General features: G+C 42.3%; 1 long non-coding RNA gene across 1 annotated transcript; it reads right to left on the reverse strand.

Moving 5' to 3' along the window:
• Positions 1-2,585: 2,585 nt before the first annotated feature.
• On the reverse strand, positions 2,586-15,489 carry LOC142796459 (uncharacterized). Its single transcript, XR_012893853.1, has 4 exons — positions 15,306-15,489; positions 12,333-12,588; positions 6,292-9,770; positions 2,586-5,927 (listed from the first exon to the last, which is right to left on the reverse strand). It is a non-coding gene; the product is annotated as an uncharacterized LOC142796459 (long non-coding RNA).
• Positions 15,490-20,762: the final 5,273 nt, after the last annotated feature.

Below are 20,762 nucleotides of genomic sequence, written 5' to 3' on the forward strand. Positions count from 1 at the left end.
GGATCTCCCCGGTGAGTAAAAGTGTGGCGGAGAAAGCAACAGAGGAAGAGCTAGTACTTGATAATTTCAACTGGAAAAAGGCCGAAGGAAAAATTCCAAAGCGCACTGCCGCGGGTTTAGATGGGATTCCCGTTAGCCTCATTAACGAACTAGGACATAACACTAAAGAAGCATTGTTAAAAGCAGTAGAAAAAAGCTTAAAGGACGGACAAATACCGGACAGTTGGCGACAAAGTAGAATGAACTTAATCTATAAAGGCAAGGGAGAAAAGGACAAGATTCGCTCGTATAGACCACTAACCATTACATCGGTACTATACAGGTTGGCGATGCAAGCAGTAAAAATGAAAATAGAAACATGGGCCGAACATAACGATATTTTGGGAGAACTTCAGAACGGATTTCGAGTCGACAGGCGGTTAGACGATAACCTGTTTGTTCTCACTCAGTGTATAGAAATATCTAAAATAGAGAATAGGCCCTTGTACGTGGCTTTTCTAGACATCACTGGGGCATACGACAACGTTAATCAGGAAATTTTGTGGGATATATTGAAAGGAATGGGCATGGGCGACGACTGTATACAGCTTTTGAGGGAGATATACCGAGAAAATACAGTTTGCATAGAGTGGGAAGGAATGCGTAGCAAAGAGAACGTTGAGGTTAGCAGGGGTCTGAGACAGGGATGTCCTTTGTCCCCGCTGTTATTCATGCTGTACATGGTGAGTATGGAAAAAGCGCTAGAAGGTAGCAACATTGGTTTTAATCTGTCACACAAACAGGGCGGCATGATGATTGAGCAGAAGCTTCCAGGTTTATTTTATGCGGACGATATCGTCTTATTTGCGGACAGTCGAGATGATATACAGCAGCTGGCGAATATATGCGGAAGGGAAGGTGAAGCTCTTGGACTAGGATTCAGTGTAACGAAGTGTGGATTGATGGTATTCAATGATCCCTGTGATCAGACGGTGTCCATACAAGGCCAAGAAATACCGAGGGTAAGTGAATACAAGTACCTTGGAGTATGGGTAAATGAGAGTGATAGATACATGGAGGTACAGGAAAAAGCCTCGGCAGCAAAAGGAAAGAGGAATGCGGCAATAATGAAGCACAGAGCGTTGTGGGGATACAATAGGTATGAGGTGCTTCGAGGTCTGTGGAAGGGTGTAATGGTTCCAGGGCTTACTTTTGGGAACTCAGTGGTGTGCATGAGGGCAGAGGTGCAATCGGGAATGGATGTAAATCAAAGGACTGTGGGACGCCTCGCGTTGGGTGCTCACGGGAAGACGACAAACGAGGCTGTAAAGGGCGATATGGGGTGGGCAGGTTTTGAGGCGAGGGAAGCGCAGAGCAAAATAAGGTTCGAAGAAAGGCTAAGAAATATGAAGGAGAGTAGATGGGCAGAGAAGGTGTTCCGTTATTTGTATAGGAAGAGCGTGGACACACAGTGGAGAAAAAGAACTAGAAGACTCACTAGTAAATATACGGCTGGTATTGTAAGCCATATGTCAACAAAGAGCGTTAAGGGAAAAGTCAGCGAGGCGGAGAGGATTTACTGGATGGCAGCTATGGAGAAAAAACCGGCTTTGAGTAACTACCGAAAGGGCAAAAATGAAATAAGGAGGGAGGCATTTTACGATAATTCAAGGGGAAGCGCTTTACTGTTTGAAGCGAGATCGGGTTGCCTTAGAACGCGTAGTTATAAAGCAAGATTCAGTAAAGAAGAAGAACAATGCACATGCTGCGGGAAAGATAAGGAAACGGCGGAGCATGTTCTGATTGAATGTGGAGATATCCACCCAGGTGTACGTTTGGGCACGAGCCTACAGGAAGCCTTGGGTTTTAGGGACAACAATGGAAGGCTGAACACACCCGCGATTGAAATAAGTAAGAGACGGTTAGAGTATTGGTGGCAGAAAATTAGAGAGAAAGGACAAAAATAAATATTGGAAAAATAAAATATGGACAGTGTGCCGTAAATGGCAGAGAACTTAAGCTGAAAATTTACCTTTTTTTCCATTAAGATAGAATTTATCGAAGTAGAGGCATTAGGCCAACATAAAAAAAGAAAAAAGGTTTTTTTTTTTTTCGAGCCTGCACCGTAAAAATTTTTACACCCAGAAGGGTGTAAATGAGCTTGTCCCGTGGACGACACCCTAAGAGTGTTTTATTCAGCACCTTCCAAAAAGGGTGCTTTTTTATGCACCCTTAGAATAGGGTGTACATGTAAAAAAACTGTAGGGTGTTAAAAAACACCCTTAAGGAAGGGTGCCTTCGATGTCCATCACTTTTTTAGCACCCTCTGAGGAGGGTGCGAGAAGGGTGCACAAGGGTGTTGAGTGCCCATGGCAGGGGTGCCAGTATTCTTTTAGACTGCACTAATAGATATCAGCATGCACTGATTACACACTACTTGAAGAAAGTGGTCCTCATTATCAATGATGCACCACCTGTCGAGCTCCATTCATCATTCATTGCCTCTGGGCAAAAATACAAACGCGTACTATCGTGTATGAACTTGTGCATTATGCATATACTTCACAGTATATGCATAACGCGCGTTACAGAAAATGAAGCCTCGCTGCCCTTGCATATTGCGTTTATTTAATAGGCAAATAAAACAAACTTTTCTTCTGCCACACAACTTTTTCACCAGATATACGTTCACGTTTACGTACACTACACATGCAACACGTCAAATGTTTATTATATTTATTCAGTTTCAGTTCATTGACAATTCTTTGCTACATACAATTACACTGGTTTCAGTTTAGTATACTGCTTCAAGTACATAGAGACTACAAATGAAATATACGCTAATATATCCCTATATTTCTTTCAAGTATCTACAATCCCAGTGGTTTCCAGTTTAATACTCCTTCATGTACACAATCGGTTAATAGGAATGAAATACAGGCAAATATATACTTATGATTCTTTCAAATATATACAATCACCATGATTTCACTATATACGCCTTCATGTACACAATCGTTCCCAAGAAGTGATGCAGACAAAAATATATATGGATAGTGTTTTCAAATGTATACAATCACAGTGGATTAAGCTTTGTATTCCTAGATGTATAACAATTGGTTATGAGAAATGATATACATGCAAACATATACGGGTTTTCGCACGTATAACTTTAGCGAATACTTAAGAAACCAATACAATGATCAGAAACACAATAAGCTAAAAACGAACACAAAACTGAGTCAAACACACAAAAAACAAAATAGGTAATGCATAATTATGGGTTATGACACAGCTGGGCCACTTTATGCCAAATGTCCCAGCCATTTTGGCAACCATCTCAAATTTATTCGAAAAACTCGTGCTGCATTGAAAATAGTGAACTTCTGGAATATTTAGGAGAGGAAAAATATTTGGTCACGTGGCTGCCTTCTGAACTTCCTGGAATGCCGTGTTAGGTGTTGTATGTGAAAAATTTTATTTTAAGAGCACCGCTCCTTCTTTTCATACGAAACTCGGTCTACGTGTTACGTAACAAGAGCTTAATTTGGGAGAGTTGGTTCATCGTGGTTGTGTGCTAGTCACAGCGCGACAACTTTAGGAAGAGACAGAAAGGACAGGAAAGAGCCCCGACTGTCAACTGAATTTAATGAATGTGCTACGAGCGTTTTTATACGGAGTACAAGAACCGTGTTCATGCGCGACGACACGTGTGAGCACTACAAAATAATCTTTAACTGTGAAAAGAATACTCCCTCTCGGAAAGGATAAGTGAACGTGTAGTGATGCACTGATCATCGGTTTACCTGATAAAAAATACTTCTACAAATGTTAAATTGGCATTAAGTAAACCTATTCTCGTGACGAATGGGGCAAGATTGACTATTCCTGTTGCTGTTTAGTACACACACTTTTGAAAGCTTGCAAGGGGTGGAAAACAACACGCTAATATCATATCTGCTGACTATTTTTTTAATTGTGAGACACATGATGTGGTATAACATGCAAAGGTTTTGGTCATTGTTTTTTGTTGGTCCTGTCTAACTTTACTTTCTGCAGGAGGGTTTTGCAAACGGGTGTGATGATTCTGTTGGGATACCCAGCATATTTTAGTCCTTTAATCTGGTTTTTAAACCTGACCTCACCCTTGTGCTAACATGACTTCTGAAGGGTGGCCTGAGTACATGTGGTATCAATTCCTCTTTCTACTAACTTTGAATGCCCACTATCAAAAGGCAGAACATTCTTAGCACTCCTGGGCTGATAGCACCAGCCAATACCCCAACAGCATCATCACACTTGTTTGCGAAACCCTCCTGCAGAAAGTAAAGTTAAAGGAAACAGAACCAAAAGAAAAACAGAATGACCAATCACCTTTGCATGTCACACGGTACTACGTACATAAGGTGTCTCACAAATTTAGGAAAAGAGCCAGCAGATATGACATTGTTGTTTTCCACCCCTTGCAAGCTTTCAAAAGTGCATGTACTTACAGCAACAGGAATAGTCAATCTTGCACCATTCGTCACTAGAATAGGTTTACTGAATGCCAATCTAATGTGTATAAGATACCGCTAACATGTGGAAAAGTAAACATAGGACAAACTGGGCAATGCTTCAATGATCAAGCAAGACAGCATGCTTTAAATGTTAAGAAGGGCTATAGTAGTCTCATGGCCGGACACCGTAAAGAATGTAAGTGTAGTCCTAGGTTTCATAAAACACGGTTTTTGAAAAAAAAGCAAGCAGGAAAATGAGAGATTTTAGAACTCTTTATCAGGAAGGCCAAGGATCAATGCATCAGTACACCTTCACTTATCTTTTCCGAAAAAGAGTATTCTTTTCTCGGTTAAAATTATTTTGTCATGGTCACACATGTGTTGTTGCAGATGAGCCCTGGTCTTGTGCTCAGTATAAAAAAGCTCGTAGCACCTTCAATAAAATTCATTTGACAGCGCTCTTTCCTGTCCTTTTTGCGATAAGATTTTTATTACAGAAAGAATTTCATTTTCTTACAATTTAGGTATAATGATGAGTTTTCATTGTATCACAACATGGAGCAAATTGCATCTCAATACGGACAAGAATCACAATTTTGTGAAATTCGTGATATTTTCTCGTATATTTCAGCAGCTTGAGAGGTCTAAAGATATTTTTTCCTACAAATATACCTTCTGTGGAGTAAGTATTCACTGCTCAGATATTCAAACAAAGTCCAATATTGCAATAAAAATACAAACATAACACAATTTGGCTTTATTCTTGGAAGCGAATGTGGCAAAAAAATTGCACTATTATTATTGAGCTTCAAATACCTTACAGAAGCACATTTACTTAACAGGTAGACCGAATTTGCTTTAGAAAAAATAAGCGGTAGTTTTAAAACGATATTTTCCACAAACAGCACACAGATGGCATTATGCCAGGAAGTTATAAGCCAGACACATGAACAAAACTTTTTTTCTCGCTGAAATATTCTAGCAGTTCACTGTTTTCAATGCAGTAAGTCAGCACTTTTTTTTCAAATACAATTCAGATGGTCGCCAAAGTGGCTGGGACGTTTGGCATGGAATGGTCCAGCTATATTTAAGCAAAATAACTTACACAAATAACAATGTTTGTTCATCAACCATGACCACACTAGAAAAAGTTGTTCAGGCATTGTGACACTAAAATTTTCAGCGTCGTACTGCCTGAACAACTTCTTTGATAAACTCCAAACTCACGCCGAGAAAAAGCCACTCAATCACGGTGGTTGTTAAAGGCCTTGCGGCCGTAGACAATGTTGAAAATAAAAAAAAAATCAACTCATCAGTGCTGTCACTCCTTCTTCGTCATTACTGACACGGAAGATTTTTCGGTTATCCATGTCGAGGTTCAGGAAGAGGCTTGCTCTAGGCTGGGGCCGGGGGGTAGACTACGCAGGACGTCAGCGGCACCCTCTCATCCTGTAATAAGAGCAAATATGACTTCTCATAAAAGGATGTTCGTGCTGTTCTGGCAGCACCATATATAAAGAATGTGTAGTGTGTATCCTTCGAAATGGCGTGTAATTGACATTACACTGAACTCGAAGCATACAACCCATACATTCCGATAATTTCGTATGATAAAGATAAGAGTTTTCCAGCATACAGCAAATTCCCGAAATGAGGTGAAGTGTAAGACTACAGCTCAAAAATGGCACTTACGAAAGCCTGAACTCACCTAAGAATCAAATTCCTTCTAGGGTAGTGAGCCAGTGTGAAAAACAATTCCTAAAGTACAACGTTCAGAACCTGTAACATTAATCAAAATGCACAAGAAACTTACCTCTTCATGTACAAACAGTGAAGACATCTCTGCTTTCTCTTTTACATGAGAACAAATGATCTTGGGCGTGGCACTAGCGAAGAGGTCTGTAAAAAAAAAAGTAAAAGATTTACTGACTTTAATCACGCCTCTAACAATCTGAGGAATTGTTACAAGTCACCAATCAGTGCAATTCTGACTGCCTCTATAAGGGCATCAAAAATGAACAATTTTCTCGTTCTTTCTACCCTCACAAGACGCTCCGTCAATGGAATCTAATCCAAATTTGACGCTGTGCTTCCTATTTGCCTGCTTTCTAGACGTAGGGCTGCGAACATGTGTTTTGTGCACCTAATCTAGCACAGAAATTCGTCATCTATAATTCAATCATCTTAATTCATTGTAATTTGATAAAAGATGTGATAGCTCGTCCAGTTTTTAAAGAGTTGCGGGCCTGCAATAGGCACTGCTTTGCACATATGAAAGTACTTCTTTTAAAAAAAAATTTCAAAGCTTGCTTTCAGAAAAAGCGTCTGGCATATTTCGACAACCAAGCCCATCCCCTGATGGCAATCAGGGGCACGCTATTAGCGATTATTGACTACGGGATTTACAAACGTAACCCGTGCCTAAATACTCAGTTAAACACAATCACGCAAGTAAGAGCGCTCGAACGACACCAACGCGCGCGGACGCCGACTACGTTGCAGCAGCCATGGCTTATGCTAGCGCAACCGCACATAGCTCCGACAGTCACGTATACTCTCTCGATTCTGTTATAACGCCGAACATTATCGCAGATGAAAGCGAAGCACGAAAACAGCAAACAGAAACGAGGGAAAACAACGCACGGCGATGGCCACAACAACGCGCCTTTGGAAGTCTGCTAGATCTTTCCCTGTTGCTGGTGGCACTTGTCCTAAATAGCTTAAAAGACCAAGGCGCACGTGCTGGGAGCATCGCGGCATATCAGCACCTCCAACTATACCGTCTTTAAGCAAAAAAAAAAAAAGCCATTTCGTACAGTGCGCCTCTGCACATAATTTTTGCTTTTTCTTTCTTTTTTTACGCTTACACCTACAGAAGCACGTTGCACATTTGAGTATTAATAGAAATGTTATTACGATGTAGCCCAAAGCACATCTTAAAACAATATCAATCACTTTGTGCAGTGTAGAGACAATGTGCGATCAGCAACTAATCCCACCCTTGTTAAGTGATCACATCACTCACTGTATGAGTGATGCAGGCACTTACACAACATCGCGCATAGCAGTGAGCAACTAATCCCGCCCTTGTTAAGTGATCACATCACTCACTGTATGAGTGATGCAGGCACTTACACAACATCGCGCATAGCAGTGAGCAACTAATCCCGCCCTTGTTAAGTGATCACATCACTCACTGTATGAGTGATGCAGGCACTTACACAACATCGCGCATAGCAGTGTGAACTCGTTAAGTCACACGTTTAATCGGGCATCTGCAACAGGCCAGCGAACGCATGCTGTTGTAAATGGCTGGCAGGCTACACACTAAACCAATTCTGACCCTTAAGGGTGTAAATGAGCTTGTCGCCAGACGAACACCCTTTGCTCCCTATTGGGTGTTCGAAAAAGGGTGCTGAGAAAGGGTGCAGAGCTCAGCACCCTTAAGGAAAGGGTGCAGAGCAAAAATTTTGAAGGGTGTAATGAGTGCACCCTTTAAAAAAAGGTGCTGTGATGTCATAACACCCTTTCAAATGGGTGCTGGAAGGGTGCTCCACATCGACGTACTTGTGGGCCAAATCTTGGATTGACGCTGGAGATGGCTAAAAATGCAGATTGCTGTATACTCTGTAGACCATGCTGAGTGACAGCCCACATACAGTTTGTTAGTACTTGAACACATGTACTAAGTCGTCCATTCCACCCTGAACACGTGCACCATGCACGCGGCCGGCCCTCCACAGAGTGCCTTCCGCAGGCGCTTATGAAACTAGCACTGAAACACAGTGACAGCTCTAGGTGGGGCTTTTACATAATCGTCTTTTAAAACACAGTGTCTCTGCAGTGAAGCTACTGGTAAGTTGGCTCCAGTGTTTTGCTTTCTCTATGTGTAGGCAAATAGAGAATCTGGCACTGTTATCGAGAAGTGCTGCAATTGTGCGTACCCTGTCCAGGTGCTGTTCCTCATGTTTTCGTTTTTGGCTGCTCTGGATAGAACAAGCTGCACTTCTAAAGATCAGTGTCGAATTTTAGATAAGCTGGTACTGTTGCAAGAGCAAAGTTAGCTTCACCACAAAGGAAGTGTGATTTGGCGAAGTCGTTGTTCTCCAGCAGTCAACAAAGTGGAGGCCCACTTACAGCTGTCTGTACGTTTGTGTACTAGTTACCAAAGTGCCCTCGAGAAGTGCTCGGCAGAGTGCCGGATGCATGGTGCAATGTTAAAGGTGGAAGTAGACAATATGTATATATATACCTTAAAGCAAGCTATATTGAATAAATATGTGTGTTTTAATAATCATGAAATTGATCCCAGAGTGCGTATATGGCCTGTGCTACCCATTTTTGGTCCAGAATGAATGTAATCTATTCAAGGCCCCTTGCTGCACACATGCATGCACAATTTATGGATGCTTGGTCATCATACAGACATGCTAGCCTGCAAATTAAAAATTCACAAGTTTCGAATACTGGTGATTATTTCAAATGCCATATACTCACTTTGAAAGACACAAAGATAATATGCACTAAATACAGAACCTTACTACATTGCGCTCTTTTAAATTATGTGTAAAAGACGTGAGCTTTTATGCATGTGAGAATGCAAGATATTAGGCCCCAACAAAAATTTATGACAAATAAATTAACATGATGCCAATAGTCACTATTTTATTGTACATAGCATACAACCGAAAAAGATTGACAATAGTAAACATGAGCTATGACCTTCTGCATCGATTGTAATGGTGAGATCTTTGTGAGTGAGGATCACTCTTCTGTTTTTTCAAATCTTTTTTCTTACGAGTAAACATCTTTTTTGTGACGAGACTTCTTTTTTAACTTTTAACATTCTGACTTCCCTCCTTGCATAGTAGGTAACAAATAAATTATTTAGAACAACCAAATATAAGTTAGAGGCACCAGCAGTCCGAAGGCGCTTATTGAGGGTGTTGCCAGTGCCCACAAAATTGAAAAAGAAAATAGATAGGAGAGTAGGTGTGTGGTAAAACATGTGGGCTTATATAACATGCTTTGGTCATCATGCTAAAAGCCTTGACTACAAACTTGCTCAAGGCCTATTTACAGCTCTCCTTTTATATATGTGTGTGTGTTTCTAAACTTGTGTGTTACAAAATCACAAATATTGGCAAAGTAATGCAAGTGGTGTTGGATTAATATATTGTGATCATTCAAACACTTGCACAATCCATCTTCAGCTGCCCAGGCGACTTTGGTTCCTTTTACGAAAGTGTGGTCAGGGCGCTCCTTCTCTACAGCACATCCGCACCCGGAAGCCTAAAATAAAGACAGAAGTAATCACTAAGAGTTTCACAAGACAGACTGTCCAAGATACAATATGCGTTGTCATGCTGGAGTGTTCTTAGTTCGATGTGAGTAGAAGTCAGCATCCAAATTCGCTTTGTTTTCAACGAAAAACATGCTTGTTGGAGGTCCCCCAGGCAAAAAACTGTGTAAACAACTTGACAGTACCTGTGGGCCTTCAGAGGGTAGCACATACAACAGATTTCACATAAAAAACAAACAGCATAGTAGAAAGGAAATTTATACACAAGAAACATCTGAGCAATGATTCAGCATGATGCACACGTGAAACATGAGTTAGGTTTGAGTAAAAAAGCTATTCATCAAGTGATTGCGCACATCCGATTTGAACAAATCGAATAAGGCACTGAAGTTAATTAGGGTTTTTAAAGAATTGTAAAGTGCCAATAAGCAATATTCTAGTCTAGCTCTACAATAGTGTGTCATGTATGTAGTACTAGTATTTGCCTGTTAGGTATGCTGTAGTCATGAACATATTCAGTTTTCCTAATACCTTAAACTTATTATGTTGCAGTCCAGCTGTTCATGTTCAATAAATAATTGTTTATGGTAGCATTTAGGTTACAAAATTGATGCTAAAAATTTGGCAGACCCCACATACTTTGGGAATCCATGTTATGCGAAACACGCATAACATGTATTTTAATTTTTTTATTGAGCGATCTTATGAAGTGGAGCTCAATATAAGTACAAATTCTCGCACACACATTCGTTAAACAGCGGCATATGTTTCATTTGTTATGGGGAGATGTCACACCTTTGACAACATTAGCAGTTATTTGCTGTTTCGTAACGATGCCAACAGAAACAGAAACACACTAGAAGTGGTAGGCTGGTATGAAGCACTGGTGTTTGCGCTGGCACTCGCGACAATGGTAGCCCTCAACACTGCTACACAAATACTTCACAGGATGGTGCCTGACTACAATTGACTTTGACTCGACCTCACGGCTGCATCATAGGAGTGCACATGTAATAGTTATAAAATTTGATAGCCAGTACTGCAACGGCAGTTGATGTTACACAAACATTTGAGACTATTTGAAAAGTATAACCGAGGCCGGGCATGGCTCCGTGGTAGAATACTTAATTACCAAGCAGACTACTAGGTTTGGATTCCTGCTAGGACACTTGACTTTATTCTTTGCATTCATTTGGTCAATACTGCCTATGTCAGCTTTTTAACATGATAGCGTTGAAGAGCTCATGTCGCAGAAAGCCCGCCGCCGGCGTCTGCCCCGTTGGTTGTGAGCGAAAAATCGTCTGTGCATCTGTGACCGAAAAATCAAGTTACCTAGTTTCCAGAAACTCAAAATTCCTACTTATGACCTAATGGAGGCGCGCTAATTGCTGCAGAACAAAACCCCCAAGTTGACCACTAGACACTCAACACAGGGCTTAACACACGGAAGTCTATTGACATCGGCCAAAAATTAACTTAGATGTACAGCGCTATTCCATTTCCCCATTTCATGAACTACACAATGCCATGATAATTGTACCCTGGTATTTTTGGTGGGCTATATCGCACAAAAAATGCAAGGACTATGTCAAAAGAATGGCATCAAATTTTACCGGCATGTCATCGAAATAGAGACACAGGCTACTAGTCTTATAATGCTAAGAGTATTTAAGGTAAAGGCATTGAAGATAGCTGGTGGCCTTTTTCACTATCTAGGTATCAATTTTTCACTATCTAGGTATCAAAATTCTGCCATGTCAGTCATAGTTTACTGACATTGCAAGCTCAAGAAAAGTGTGGCTCTGAAGGCATCAACACAGCGTTTTGCCAGATCTTTTAAGAAGGCAGTCTTTAAAATTGCTAATGTTTCCATTTTTTTTTTGCTATAAATTTTGTGCTTTGCATCCAAATGTACCTCCATCCAACTTGTTTTTTTTTTGCATTCGTGCTCTCACTAACTGCTTACCTTGTCTTGTCAAGTGTTCGTTGACATAAATAGGACTACTTGATCTAAAAGGAAAGGCCACTGTAGACAGACGTAAGTTTTTTGTCTTATCCAGAACATTTCATTTGTAACATCGTTCATAATGCACTACTATTTTTTTCAAACTAGGCTTGTTTGTTCCCACTCTGTCTGCAGTGTCAATATCATCACGAGTAATGGTTTTTCCATCATCGCCCAAAAATTTCGGACAGCGTCAAAAGAAAACCCTCATCTGAGACGCCTTTGATGTCGGATAGTTCAACCTTGAATACAGTGTAAATTCTTCAATTTTCATCTGAAGTTGCTTATTTTCACCTGGAAGTTTTTTGTGCCTGTTTCAAGGTGCGACAGGCTTTTCATGCAAAGCCTTTATTTCTAAAGAGAGCGCGTTGACACTGTCACCACCTTCATTCCACACTTCTTGAAGGACCAAAGTTCAGTATGAATTTTGTGCTTGAAATCCTCTGTTCACCATGACAAACAATTCACAGGAAACATTAGTACTCTTGCTTGGCAGGAGTGCATGCAGTAATACTAACACAATTAAAGCAGGAAATAAGTGTCTCACCTGTGCAATAATGATTTTGGCAAGCACTGTGAAGACCACACACACTGCTGCCAAACTGAGGAGAATATGAAGAGCACTTCATATAAGTAGGCAGCGTCCAGTAGCTTGGTGAGGCACAGCGCATAAGCAGGTTGAACAGAGCTGATGCTTGAAAGAATGGTTCAGAGTTCGCTGGTGCTTGGGCTCCTTGACCTTGTCAGGAAATTTCCTTGAGCAGCCTCACTCAAATGAAATGACAGACCGTGCCAAAGAATTTCTGCACCAGTGCAAAAAAATTATTTTAGTGAGGTTTGTCTAGACTGCATGCGCTGCTTGCCGAATTGCAGTGAATGACTAGAAACGCATGGCCAACATATATTTAGTGGCACGCAACTGAGAAATACAAAAAGGGCATGCTGCAGTATAAATACAACGAAAAACATGCTGCTGCAGAGCTTTTCATGTCGATGTCATACATGTGAATTTTCATTCACCTTTATAGCTCACTCATGCACGAAGATGAAGTTAGAACTTTTAGATGAAGACAACCCCTTTTAGCTGTATCGACTGCACGTAATTAAGAGATAAACATGCGTGAGTAATGCTGCTGCCTGCAATCAATAAATTCTTTTCTTGAGGCTGACCAAATATATGCACGAGTGCATCCATAGAGGCACATTTGCATTTCTGTAGTTATGATACCCATGTGATGTGTTTCTTAAGTAAATGCCATGCAATATGCACCATATGAATATTTTATTCCGTAAAATTGCAATACCACTACATATACATGTCCGTATGTGCATATGCATCCACTGCAGATAAAGCATAAAATTAAAGCAATACTGACACATGAATTTTTTACCAAGGTAGTGGAGGGCTCCAGAAATTTCGACCACCTGGGGTTCTTTACGTGCACACAAATCTGAGAACACAGGCCTACAGCATTTTCACCTTTATCGAAAAAGCAGCCAGCAAGGCCGGAATATCATCCTGCGACCTTCGGGTTAGAAACCGAGTACCTTAGCCACCAGACCACTCCGACAGGACTTCAATCTTCCTGTTCCCCCGTGTAGGGTGATAGACCGTCTTTGCTGGTCTGGCTAACCTCCCTGCCTTTCCTTCTCTACCATTTATTCTCATGAGTTCAACGAATAAAGCTTCCTTCAAACGGCTAACATTCGGACGTTTATAATTTGCCTGAAATTGAGTTCACTAAATGAATATTGTGTGCTGCTTCATAGTGATCATTGATCTCAATTGTTCTGGTTGGCTAAAAAGGCACTACTCCTCACTTCTAATCAAACAGCACAAGCTGTCTAATGACCACAGGGGAGGAAAAGTGGAAACGCTAAGACAAAACATCAATCTTGAACCCCATGCCATCACAATGAAGCAGGCAAGCTTCTGCAATATTGACTGGCAACCAGGATCTCAGACACTGCAGATAGCTACATAACGTAATGGTTTCCCAACATGACGTAATGGCAGCAGAATCACATATTGCCTAACCTGCTTCATTATGATAACGATGAGACAATAACGTTATTGGCCTCTGCATGCTAATAACAATTTACCTTGCATATCATGTGACAATAACATTCAATATGACGTCATGAATCTTGCATCCTACCATGTGGTCTAAGTACCAACAAGGTGGTTTTAGTGACGTTGGTGCAAGGCAGTAAACAACAATCACTTGGTGAACATTATTTTTGATATTATTCAATTGGTCTGATGCGTATATCTTCAAAAAACGGCAGTTTAGATTTGTTCATTCTTAGATAAATACAATGTCTAAGTTTGCATGTCAGCAGCAACATATGCACGCATACTGTGATGTATAACCTTATTGTGTTTTGAGCAATAAATTAGGCATTCATACACTGCACATATCACAGGTCACTTGTAAATCTGCAGCGAGGTCATAAAGAATTTATGATATCAGATAAAGCATTACACTTGTATTCGAAAGTGTCATTGGAAGCTTTGGTATAACTTAGTTTTAGAATGTTTGTAGACGTATAGGTATTCGGCGAAGTTTTAACTCTAAAGCGGGCTGCAGCGCCCACAATTCTTTTACAAACCAGAAGAATGCAATGATATGTGAGCAGGGGGGAACAAGCAGTACCACCAAGATTGCATTCAAACGAGTGAACTACTGCTCAACCTAGCGCTTGCACAGCTAAGGTACGGCTATTCGGCCACTCATAGAGAAAATGTATTGACCCAGGCGTAATTGCACGCTTTGAGAACCGCACCTACAGCACGCTGTGTCAAGTTTACGCACACTTAATTAAGCTGAATATCATGGTAATTTAATATTATACGTGCCCGGTGGATGCAAACACATTTGGTCACACAGGAAAACGCATCTACCTTATAGTAGTCACACACATTTAATGATCATGTAGCTGTTGAAAAGAGGACAAGTAACATATAAAACTTTCTTCATATACTTCTTTGGCACAGAAAACGAACAAGGCCGCGTAAATACCAACGCGGACACCACGTTATTCTTCTCCATTCTTCTAAACTAAATACGGAAAGATCTAATTCAACGCGAATCACCGGAATACTCTAACGCACGCGACATACAGACGACGCTTACGGCTTCCATGCGCCATCCCCGAACGGCGTCCGACGGCATTGCAAAAATATAGTGATTCATAGCGTGAAGAGCATCACCCGCCGACTCACAGCATCACAGCGCACATTGCTTTAACCTCCTTCCCCACAGAAAAAATTCATCCGCGCGTAACGTCCCTGAGCTTAGACTTGAGCCTAATGAAATCAGACACGCCAGCAGGCTCGCTACGTTAATAAAAACTCACTTATCGTCTACCAGCTAGAAAAACCTTAGTTCACAACGTTATTATACTATAGCGCTTTCGGTGTTAACCGCGGGAGGAGCATAACAGCCTGGATCGGGCACGCCGCGGCCTGGCCGGAGAAGAAAAAAACAAAGCGTCGACAGAAAAAACATTCACCTACCTTTTCAGTTTGGCGAGCGCTCGACGGTACAAAGCAGCCGGTCCTCTCTTGAGTATAGTGCATTTTCGTAACAAGCAGCACCGACAGAACACGAAAGACAGCGCAAGCACACTTTGAACAACATAAAAAATCGACTTTAAACACTCGGCACACGGCCGTCGCGGCCTCCAGGAAGATACCGCCATTTCTGTCCTGCTGACGCCACCGATCCGCATTTGCGCACATAACTTTTTATATGATAAGTAAATAAATTATTTCTGCTTAAATTTTAAGTGACAAATAGTGAAGATAGAAGATACGCTAGTGCGTTTTGCATAGAATATTTTTTACCTTTGAAAATGACAAAATCACATTACGCGTAATTGCGCGAAATTTGAAATGTGAAAGAGCGCGCGAAATTTGAAACGTTTGCTTGCTTGTGTATTTCTTATACCGATACCTTGTTAACATCTGTACATTGGTTGAGTGGTTAAGCTGGCTGTTAAAAACAGTGTCAAAGCGGTTGTATATTAGTACAAAGTACAGGCAGCAAGCAAAATTTGTCACATCAAAATAAGCGTATTAGTTGGCAAACAATATTTTAGCTGTCTTTAGTGAATTTTCTTTAGGAAAATGTTTTAGTCAAGGCTCATTTTAACTTGCTTTGAAGAATATTTCTATGAACAAAATCAAGAAAACGTTTCTTTAATGTTATAATATTAGAACGTCAAAGTTCATAGCCCGCCATAAAAATTGGTAACACGTGTCAACTGATACATTGTAAGGTTAACAAATATTTGTACAACACAAAAACTGTTTTATCTACCACGGTCTTGTTGGTTTGTATTTCTTTGCATCAACAAATGTATGATTTATATATACTGTCATAGACAAAGCTTTGTTTTCAGTGTTAGGCGCAAACGAGGCTATGTGTAAGTCACAATCCTGTTGTAGCTCTACAAGCTGCGTACTCCGCCATTGGCTAGTGAGCTTGTAGCGCATGGCTTGGTCAGCGCCGGCCGTGAGGCGACGAGAAAGAGGCAGCAAGAATGCAAGAACCAGTGCAGAACTTACGTTCAGCCGGGCACTATCGCTATTCAGATATCAGTTACTGCGGTGGGGCTAATAATGAGACCATGGTGTCTAACCACTAGACATCTAAAAGCTGTTGGTTATGCTCTATGACCACGTTACTCACAAAGCTTTGTCGGCGACTGTGCACCCTAATGGGTGCTCATCAGCACCCATTAGTTGTTGCACACTTTTTGCACCCTAGTTTCCACCCTTTTGATGTGTTCACCCTTTAGGTTCCGCTTGTAGGGTGCTGAGACGCGAATAGGGTGCTCAAAGGGTGTGCTTAGGGTGTCGGCACCCTTTTTGCACCCTTAAGGGTCAGAATCGGTTTACTGTGTACTTCGGCAGAGCTGCTGCAGGCGCCCAGCTAGCGCTGTATGATTACTACCTACGAAAACAGTACACTCACCGTTAACAAGCCCACGTTATTCGTGTCCGCCACTCCATGAATATTCCTTAATCCGAGCGTCACTTCGAACACGGTGTCATGCGTGACCACCATTGAATATGCGCCTGTTCGCTAGAACACACACAGCGACCAAGACCCCAGACCAACGCAACGCATTTGAAAGACGATGAGACAGAGAGAGCGACGTTGAGAGAGAGAAAGAGGAGGCACTGGCGGCGGCGCCGCAGCTGTCGACGCAGGTGTTCGGTGATGCAACTATTCGCTTATCTACGCCACCGTTGTGGGAGCAACGCTGGCCTGGGTGAGCGGGGGGGGGAGGAGCGGGAAACCCGCCAGGACGGCGCCGAAAGGCAAACGCTATGGCGCATACGGCGGACGGCTGTTCGACGCGGATTGACTCCTTGTAAATGGCAACTCTCCTTCCAGCCAGTCGCACAGCGACGCAGGTTATTTACCAGCCTCGGGGTCTTTCAGTATTTTGACGGAATGCGATTGCAGTGGGCGAAAAATAGCGAAGCAAAACTTGCGGAAAACAAAGTGCACCATGGAATGGCCAGAAACAATAATTATTTCGTTCTCGGTGGCATTAGCGGGAGAGCATCGCTACACCTTTTTCCAGAGGAATTTCTTTTTGCATTGTCTGTGTCTGGCACTTCCGCGTATGGTGCCGCAAACAGTGAATGCGTAGTCGAAGCTGGAACAAATTAATCCACAGTCGCGGATGTTTAGAAGGCTTGTCACGCACCACTAAACGTGCCGAGGTTCTTATAACAAACTTTTTGCTGACCACATGATCAGCATATAATTCCATATGGTTACCCCATGAGCTAGCTAAGCACCTGTAGCAAAGGCAGGGCACGTTCTTGTTAAACGTTGTTAATATAAACCATGGTTGTGCATAACTGCAGTGACAGCTTTCCGTGGGAATTGGTCATAACCCACGTTTTCGGGCGTAGAAGCACCTCAGCGGACCTAATCAGCTACCACAGCAAGTTCGTAAGCAACGATCAGGTACGAAAATGTGCAGCTGTTTTCCATGTACTGAATAGTCCGTGTACAGTGCGTCGACCACCGCCATTCCTTAAGCCACCTCCCATATAGACTCCCAGTCTGAACAGGTGTGGGACCTTAAACAATAAGAAGCAGTGCCTCCCCCCCCCGCACACACACACACACACACACGAAATTCGAGGGCGCACGGGCTGATACACACGCATACTTATTCACAGGCGCACACACATACACGTATACACACATACGGCCACACACACACGCGACCGTAAACGCACGCATGCATGGGCGTACACATGTGCACAGGCACGCTTAACACAAGCACGGACTCGCACATACACGCGCACGCACACATGCACGGGTGTACACACAATCGCGCTTACACGCACACACACCCATACTCGGGCGAACATTATTTGTGTGTATATAATCCATAGCAAACATGCAGCTTATAAGCAACGCTAAGGAAAGCTTTCGTAACATGGATTGCAGTTAATTGCCATTATAGATGAAACGCGATTTGCTTCTGCTGGCATTATGCTGTACTCGGAGAGCACCTTCACACATTCTAAGTCCATTAGGCCGTCATTTAACGCAAGGTCCACATATTCGTGCAGTAGCTGCGCTGCTCGGCCGCCAATCCGAAGGTCGCGGGTTCGATGCCGGCCGTGGCAGTCGAATTAAGGCGGAGGCGAAAAGGTAGAAGCCTTTGCACTGTGTGATATGAGCGCTCATGAAAGAACACCAAATGGTGAAAATCTCTGCAGCTTTCCACTACGACGACCCTCATAATCATATCGAGGTTTTTGAGACGTAAAATCCCAAATATTATAATTATGTGTTCTTCTTATGCTGCATATTCCATCCGATGAATCGGCACCTACACCCTTCTCAGGCACAAAAGCACCCTTAGAGCCTATTTTAGGGTGCTATCGAGGCAAGCACCCAAACAAAGGGGTGCTTTTTTTTCAATCGACCATTTATGGGTGTTAAAGGGTGTTGCAAAGGGTGCTTTCTCGTAAAAGCACCCTTTTTACACCCTTTTGGGTGTAAAAATTTTTACTGTGTGGTGGCATACTTGTCACCACCCCGTTATAAAGGGGACGCTCATAGCATCCATCCATCCATCCTAGATGCGCTCGTTCGCCTGCACCACACGCTCGAGGCACTCTAACGTAGTGCCTGCAGAATACCATTCACCGATTTTGTTGCGCAGAACATCAAATAAACGTTTTGTTCACTCTCTCCAGACGCAAGACTATCGGTTTTCGACGACATTTACAGTGCAACATATAAATTCGGGCCAATTTTCTTTCTATTTTTGTTTGCATATTTCTGTACAGATTATCACAATGATGTCGCCTCCGCAAAATGACTTTCTGCCAAGTCACGTGGAAGTTACTTATGCCATGTAAATAATCAAACCTCACAACATGCGTCCTCAAACACCGATAGAAGGGATACCCCGGGTTCTTCACGAACGGAAACGCTTGCTGTGACGTTTGCATATGGCCTCATCCTCTTCACGAACCATTTTGCCGTAGTTGCGAACGTGTCTGAGATTATACATTTTATCCAGTGCCGTCCAAATAACAGCCGGAAAATGCTTTAGCGTTATATGCGCTTGACACAAACCCATTATGTATGTCCGCAGTTCGTTAAATCAGCATGGTATGGTTACCCATGGCACATTTATGTGAACAGCACCAAGAGCAAAGATGGATGAGATGGCGACATGACTTTTTTCCTTGTCTCCGATAAAACTCGAACAGAAACCAACGCTTTGTCTCCATGGACTATACGCAATCGTGACACTGATTTGTGTACATATAGTGTGCAGCCACATCAGCACCGCATAGCCATTTTGCACGGTGCAGTTATGAAAAGAAAGACGGAAGTATTGACGTTTTACAGTACAACCATGGCAAATTAGAAGTGATATTTATTTATTTATTTATTTTTTTATTTAATACATACTGCAGACCATGGTTAGGTCCAAGCAGGGGGGCACAAGAAGATAAAATGTAAAAATACAAACAATACAAGCAAACAAGGCACTTATACAGGGGGTAATTCATTCCACTCTTGTATCGTACGCGGAAAAAAAGAGTATTTGAAGGTGTCAGTAGCAGCAAAATATGGGGCGAAAGCATTCGGGTTGTGGTGCCTAGTAGGTCTTGTTTGTAACGGTGACAAGAACGGAGATGGGTCAATGGACAGTGCACCTTTACTTAGTGAAGAAAGGAAATCAAGACGGAAGCACTTTCTCCTGGATTCAAGGCTGGGGATATGCATGCAGCAGAGAGCGAGATTTAGAACTGAGGGAAATGCGTTTATCCATAGGAAGGAATCGGGGTTTTTTACTCTACATATAATGGAAATAGAAAAGGGAAAGAAAAAAAGAAGAGAATCGACAGAAAAAAGAACAGTTGAAGTAAAAGATAAGAGAGGAAGATCTTGAGATCCCTGCGGCAGCCGAAAAGAAAAAAAATAAGGGGGGGGGGGGGGCTGATCCGCTCGTCGTGCTGCAACCCGGGAATCACAACACCTGCATGCTGCGGCGATTTGATCATCCGTGCTTGGTCGAAGAAGCGGCATGCTAAGATGTCGGCGATGGGAGGATCCCGAATATGCGCAAAGCTTGTCACTCTGGATGTGTTGAAATCGCTGTCCCTGAGCCTCGGTGTAACAAACTGTGACAGATGTTATGACGATGGCTCGATGGCGGATGCTCTTCGGCGCGGCCGCGGCTTGCATCATTACTTGTTTATTTATATAGCACAGGTCGTGCGCAGCTATGGCCGTTGCCATGGTAACGGCGCAGCAGGAGTTCTTTGTTAACGGAAGTGAAGAACGTTCTTTGCCAATACACGTCCTCGCCACGGACAGGCTATATGTTGGCCCATCTTGACGACGTGCAAACTTTGGGTGTAGACAATGCCAACCTATATAAACAGTCATTATGGTTAATTACGTCAATACTT

The sequence above is a fragment of the Rhipicephalus microplus genome, chromosome 2 (genome assembly GCF_043290135.1).
Source record: "Rhipicephalus microplus isolate Deutch F79 chromosome 2, USDA_Rmic, whole genome shotgun sequence".
Classification (NCBI taxonomy): Eukaryota; Metazoa; Arthropoda; class Arachnida; order Ixodida; family Ixodidae; genus Rhipicephalus; species Rhipicephalus microplus.